Source organism: Pan troglodytes, chromosome 15, assembly GCF_028858775.2.
Source record: "Pan troglodytes isolate AG18354 chromosome 15, NHGRI_mPanTro3-v2.0_pri, whole genome shotgun sequence".
NCBI lineage: Eukaryota > Metazoa > Chordata > Mammalia > Primates > Hominidae > Pan > Pan troglodytes.
Window position 1 is genome coordinate 103,569,189 of NC_072413.2, and position 7,018 is coordinate 103,576,206.

Here is a 7,018-nt window from a genome sequence, read left to right on the forward strand (position 1 = left end):
ACAAATTCTTGCTGGACCCCGAGTATGGCCAGGAATAATAAAACGAAACTAACTTCTACTCACATCCGAAAATGGACACAGGGCTCCCTCATCTCCCCAAGGGCAGGCCGAGGAATGAAGAAAGAAAGGTCGTTCTCAAGCCAGACCCCGCTTATCTTGTCTTGGGGGAAAAAGCGGGGAGGTGGGGGAGACGTCCTGACCACCCTAATAGGTTAGGTCAGGCGCTTCCCAGTGGCCTTCAAAAAATAAATAAATAAACCGCCCCTACCATTGAAGTAGGAGATGTGTCAGGGCAGCCACTGGGGGACCGACAGAAAAGAGAGAAAAGAGAGAAGCTGTGGAAGCTGAGTGTTTTCTGTGGAGGAGTTAATGAGAGTCACTCCTGGGAGAAATTCTTCCCAAGGATCCCCACCCCACCACAATCAGAGCATGAGTCTTTCAGTTGAACTGTGTTTCTCCTTGAGAGAGCACGGATGGAGGGACCCCAGAAGGGGTGGTGGTGCTGGTGGTGGTGGTCATGGCTTCTGGGGCCCTGGCGAGAGCACCGCGGGGGTCGAGAGGCCAGCCACGCCGATGGAAGGGATGTGCACCTGGGCGCCGCCACTGGACGGAAGCTGGCAGGAGAGCTTGGCCGGGCTGCGGGGGGGGACTCAGGCTGCTCCGGAAGTGAACGCTGGGAGGCAGCGAGCTGGGTGTCAGCAGCGCCGGGGTCAACGTGTGCGTAGGAAGCAGGGACAGGGTCAGCGCCGGCCTCGGCGCCTGGAGGCCGGAGCCAGTTCCCGATCCTGGGGTCCGTTCGGGTCCCGGCGCCCCTAGCAGCCTCGGGCTGAGTGGAAGCTTTAGGTCCCGGGGCTTCCGGCCCTTCTGCGGCTGGATCTGAGGGCTGGAAGCCGCGTGGCCGCCCGCCTGCCCTGCGGTGTCCATAAGGACCTCGGCAGCGGGGCTGGCACGCCCTCCTGTGGAGGGACTTCAGGCTCGGCCTTGGCGGTTTCTGGCACGAACCCTCTTTCCCCCGCGAATTCCAACTCTTCCTCGGGCCCTTCCACTTCCACTTCCGGGGGCAAAGGGCGGCGCAAACCCGGCTCCACATTCGGCTCTTCTAATTTGAGGTTTGGGGCCTCGGGCGGGGTCAGGATGACCTGCAGAGGGAAGCCGGCTTCCTCAGCCTCCAGGCAGGCCTCCAAGGGGCTTGGACTGCAGGAGCTGCGTTGGGGAGCACCGCAGCAGGCCGAGGCTGAGGGGGTGGCTGCGGCTGCAGAGACTGGATGGTGAAGGTGGAACAGAGGCCCGAGCGCATGTACTTGTTCCGGCTGTTGCGTGCCAAACCGCCAGGGCCTGCCATTCCTGCACCCTTGGGTGTGCCTGGCTTTCCTGAGGCAGTGCCCTGGGGCGGCAGCAGGGGCCACAACTGCCACGGCGGAGTAACCGACACCTCTGGTTGGGGCGGGCAGTCCTCACTCAGTGGAGCACCCTGCGACCTCAGGATAGGACACAAACTTGTAGACCAACTTCTGGCCGCTCACCTTGCGGATGATGTTCTTCTCATAGTCGTGAGAGGTGACAGCATGCCGGCAGCCCTCGCTCGCTGTCAGTGCCTCCTCAGCCTTGGCGCCCACTCTGGCCACGCTTGAAGAGCCCTTCAGCCCGCCGCTGCACCGTGGGAGCCCTTCTCTGGGCTGGCCGAGGCCGGAGCCGGCTCCCTCGGCTTGCAGGGAGGTGTGAAGGGAGAGGCACGGGTGGGAACTGGGGCTGCGCGCGGCACTTGCGGGCCAGCGCCAGTTCTGGGTGGGTGTGGGCTCCGCAGGCCCCGCACTTGGAGTGGCAGGCCCCGCCTGCCCTGGGCAGTGAGGGGCTTAGCACCCGGGCCAGCAGCTGCGGAGGGTGCGCCAGGGTCCCCAGCAGTGCCGGCCCACCGGCGCTGCGCTCCATTTCTCACTGGGCCTTACCTGCCTTGCCGTGGGGCAGGGCTTGAGACCTGCAGCTTGCCATGCCTAAGCCTCCCCGCCGCCCCCCACCACCACCCGCAGGCGTGGGCTCCTGCCTGGCCCGAGCCTCCCGGAAGAGCGCTGCCCCCTGCTCCACTGCGTCCGGTCCCATTGACCGTCCAAGGGCTGAGGAGTGTGGGCCCATGGCGGGGGACTAGCAAGCAGCTCCACCTACGGCCCGGGTGCAAGATACACTGGGTGAAACCAGCAGGGCTCCTGAGTCTAGTGACGACTTGGAGAACCTTTATGTCTAGCTAAGGGATTGTAAATACACCAATCAGCACCCTGTATCTAGCTCAAGGTTTGTAAATACACCAATCAGCACCGTGTGTCAAGCTCAGGGTTTGTGGATGCACCAGTTGGCATGCTGTATCTAGTTAATCTGGTGGGGACTTGGAGAACCTTTATGTCTAGCTAAGGGATTGTAAATACACCAATCAGCACCCTGTATCTAGCTCAAGGTTTGTAAATACACCAATCAGCACCGTGTGTCAAGCTCAGGGTTTGTGGATGCACCAGTTGGCATGCTGTATCTAGTTAATCTGGTGGGGACTTGGAGAACCTTTATGTCTAGCTAAGGGATTGTAAATACACCAATCAGCACTCTGTATCTAGCTCAAGGTTTGTAAACACACCAATCAGCACCCTGTGTCTAGCTCAGGGTTTGCGGATGCACCAATCAGCGCTCTGTATCTAGTTAATCTGGTGGGGACTTGGAGAATATTTATGTCTAGCTAAGGGACTGTAAATACACCAATCAGCACCCTGTATCTAGCTCAAGAGTTGTAAATGCACCAATCAGCGCTCTGTGTCTAGCTAATCTGGTGGGGTCTTGGAGAATCTTTATGTCTAGCTAAGGGACTGTGAATGCACCAATCAGCACTCTGTATCTAGCTCAAGGTTTGTAATTGCACCAATCAGCACTGTGTCTAGCTCAGGGTTTGTAAATACACCAATCGACACTCTGTATCTAGCTAATCTAGTGGGGACCTGGAGAACTTTTGTGTCTAGCTCAGGGATTGTAAACGCACCAATCAGCACCCTGTCAACATGGACCAATCAGCTCCCTGTAAAACAGACCAATCGGCTCTCTGTAAAATGGACCAATCAGCAGGATGTGGGTGGGGCCAGATAAGGGAATAAAAGCAGGCTGCCTGAGCCAGCAGCGGCAACCCGTTAGGGTCGTCTTCTATAGAGAGAAAGCTTTGTTTTTCACTGTTTGTAATAAATCTTGTTACTGCTCCGTTTTTGCGTCTGCAGTGCTTTTGTGAGCTGTGACACTCACCGTGAAGGTCTGTAGCTTCATTTCTGAAACCAGCGAGACTCCCAACACACCAGGAAGAACAAACAACTCTAGACGCGCTGCCTTAAAAGCTGTAACACGCACCACGAAGGTCTGCAGCTTCAGTCTTGAACCACCGAGACCACAAACCCACCAGAAGAAGAAGAAGAAAAAAACTCGGAACCTATCGGAACATGAGGGGAACAAACGGCGGGACATGCCGCCTTTTAAGAACTGTAGCACTCACTGCGAGGGTCCGTGGCTTCGTTGTTGAAGTCAGTGAGATCAAGAACCCACCAATTCCAGACACAGTAGTACGGCAAGGCCCGCCTGAGCTTGTCGTAATTCACGTTGGTCTTGTTCTTGCATAGCCCCCACGGCTAGGCCACCTTCCTCTGCAACCACCAGCTTGAGTTCACCACCATCCCATGAAGTCCAGGAGCTGTGGCCGTTGCCTTGCTTTCAGCAGCTGCAGCAGAAAGTGCCACAGCGTCACAGGTGGGTCCATCGTCGGGGGAGTGCTCACGCCATCCTAGGGGTACCTGTGTGTAGCGGGGCGGTGGTGCTGGCCATGTTGGCAGCTCCAGGGGGTGGGGGCTCCATACGCGGCCCCGCCGCCCCCCAGGCCTGGAGGCGGAGGCCGGAAGGTTTTTTTTTTTTTTTTTTTTTTTTACGTTTTAAGTAATTGGCTTAGGAAAAACAAGGATTTTTGTGTGTCATCAAGATAATTTGTGCTTCATGTTGTTTTTCATTATGTCGGTGATTAACGAAAAAGCTAATTTTTTTTCTCGCAAAGACATTTTTCTGAAGTAGAGAGCTGCGTTTGACTTTGCAAGTCTCCGCAAGGTATAACAAAAGCATCAAAAGTAATGATTTGGGGTGACTTTGCCCTGGTTACATTAATAATGAGATGTGGGGTAGCTAAGGGAAAGAGAAGAGGAAAGCGGACAGGCCAATTAGGCTTTTTTCTTTCACGTTACTCTGGTGGTGATTGGTCCTGGGATGAAGGTCCGTGACTTTGGAGAGGGAGACACCTTTTTGACTGGGTATGGTGGGTCTACTCCTTAGCGGGCTGACTGCCGTCTCAGTCGTTAGGAGCATCAGATAAGGTCCTTCCCAGGTGGGTTCAAGCTTTTCTCCTTTCCAACTTCTGATAAGAAGGTGATCTCGGGGCTGGTGTTGAACTGGGAATTCAAGGGAGGAGAGGGTAGAAGACAGACTGGATACATAGTTTTTAAGAAACTCATCGTTTGTCTCAAATGTTGGGAGGTGAGTAGTGGAACTTAAATAAGGCAACCCATGAAGCATTTCATAAGGGGATAGGCCGATGTCTTTTCAGGGAGCAGTTCAGACTCTTAATAGGGCAATGGGAAGACACTTAGTCCATGGTAACCGGGTTTCTAGAATTAATTTAGGTAGGTGGGTTTTTAGAGTCTGGTTCATTCTTTCTGCTCTTCCTGGTGAGGGTGGATGCCAGGGAGTATGGTATTCCCACTTTATTTCTAGTGCTTGGGTTAGCCCTTTAATGAGCACGGTAAAGTGGGTCCCATTGTCTGAATCAATGGTCTCTGTTAGTTTAAACCTGGGTATGATGTGTTCTAACAGGGTTTTAACTACATCACTGGCTGTTGCGCGTGGGAAGGGGAGAGCTTCTACCCAGTGGGTAAGGTGGTCTGCTATCACTAGTAAATACTTGAGGTGGCCTATTGGGGGCATTTCAATATAGTCAGCTTGGATGCTTTGGAATGGCCTTACCCCTGGATTTTAGGCCGGGCATGGTGGCTCATGCCCATAATCCCAGCACTTTGGGAGGTCAAGGTGGGAGGATCCTTTGAGACTAGGAGTTGAAGACAAGTCTTGGGAACTTAGTGAGACCCTGTCACTACAAAAAAATAAAAATTAGCCAGGTGACATGGCACATGTCTGTAATCCCTACCACTCCGAAGGCTGAGATGGGAGGATAGCATGAGCTTGAAAGGTGGAGGCTGTAGTGAGCAATGGTTGCACCACTGTATATCCAGCCTGGGTGACAGAGCAAGAGCCTGTCTCAAAAGAGAGATTTTAAACTAACTAGGCTTTTTTTTTTTTTTTTTTTTTTTTTTTTTTTTTTTTTGAGACAGTCTCACTCTGTCGCCCAGGCAGGAGTGCAATGGCGAGATCTTGGCTCACTGCAACCTCCGTCTCGTGGGTTCAAGTGATTCTCGTGCCTCAGCCTCCCAAGTAGTTGGAACTACAGGTGTGTGCCATCACGCCCAGCTAAATTTTGTATTTTTAGTAGAGATGGAGTTTCACCATGTTGGCCAGGCTGGTCTCAAACTCGACCTCAGGTGATCTGCCCACCTCAGCCTCCCAAAGTGCTGGGATTACAGGTGTGAGCAACCGTGCCTGGTCTAATTGGGCTTATTTGATAAGTAAAGTTATAAGGAAAACAAATAGTATTTGATACTACATCTTTAAATCATATTTTTGGATATGTCATTAATGAATGCTTCAGAAATTATGTGGAAATCCTATAAATCGGATATGTCCTGGTATAATTTTATCAGCCATAATTTCAGGTATTGTGTTAAAGTGTTGTATGTTACGGAAATAACCAGATTTCCTTGTCAATTGTATCATTATTATAATGAACTCTCATCAGATCTTTAAAAATGGCCATTTTAAGCCTTTGCCATTCAGTTATTGTTTTCCTTTGATTCTTTTCTAAAGTAATTTGCAATTAGCTACAGACAAAAGTGGCTATTCTTCAAGATTCATGAAAAAGACTCTTGACAGTTACTCCGAAATATACAGACCGCTGCTGATAGCTTTAAGATCATACCATTGGACTGTGTAAGAATTTTCAGAAATGGATTGAAAAAACTGATGTCATCAAACTACTAATCCAGCTTCAAACAGAACAAGATTCAATTACATGGGACTGAATGAACAAAGGAAGATAATTTTTTTTTTTTTTTTGAGATGGAGTCTCACTCTGTTGCTCATGCTGGAGTGCAATGGCACGATCTCGGCTCACTGCAACCACCACCTCCCGGGTTCAAGTGATTCTCCTGCCTCAGCCTCCTGAGCAGCTGGGATTACAGGTGTGTGCCACCACACCCAGCTAATTTTTTTGGTATTTTTAGTACAGACGGGGTTTCACCATGTTGTTCAGGCTGGTCTCAAACTCCTGACCTCGTGATCTGCCCGCCTTGGCCTCCCAAAGTGCTGGGATTATAGGTGTGAGCCACTGCACCCGGCCGAGGATAATTTTTAAATGACTTTTTGTTGGAAACATTGCTGGTTCTTTAATGTTTTGTTTTTCAGATTTTAGAAAACTTTTTTCCCTTAAGCTGTCAATAGTTTGCAGTAATTTGGTAAATTACATCTTTGCGAACAGAGAGGAAACAACTATTTTCTCCCTAATCCCTCCAGAACCCCAAAACTAGTAGTGAGTGTTTTTATTGAAGGGGTGGCCAGCCCCTCCACACCTGTGGGTATTTTTTTGTCAGGTGGGACCAGAGACTGAGAAAAGAAGTAAGACACAGATACAAAGTATAGAGAAAGCACAGTGGGCCAAGGAGAACAGGGCTCAGCATATGGAGGACCTGCACCGGCACGGGTCTCTGAGTTCCCTCAGTATTTATTGATTACTATTTTCACTATCAGCAAGGGGAATGTGGCAGGGGAACAGGGTGACAGTGGGGAGAAGGTCAGCAAGAAAACATGTGAGCAAAGGAATCTGTGTCACAAATAAGTTCAAGGGAAGGTA

The 7,018-nt window shown here is 51.2% G+C and overlaps 1 pseudogene; it reads right to left on the reverse strand.

Annotated features, from left to right (window-relative positions):
• Positions 1-428: 428 nt before the first annotated feature.
• Positions 429-3,849, reverse strand: LOC107968289 (ETS domain-containing protein Elk-1-like; annotated as a pseudogene).
• Positions 3,850-7,018: the final 3,169 nt, after the last annotated feature.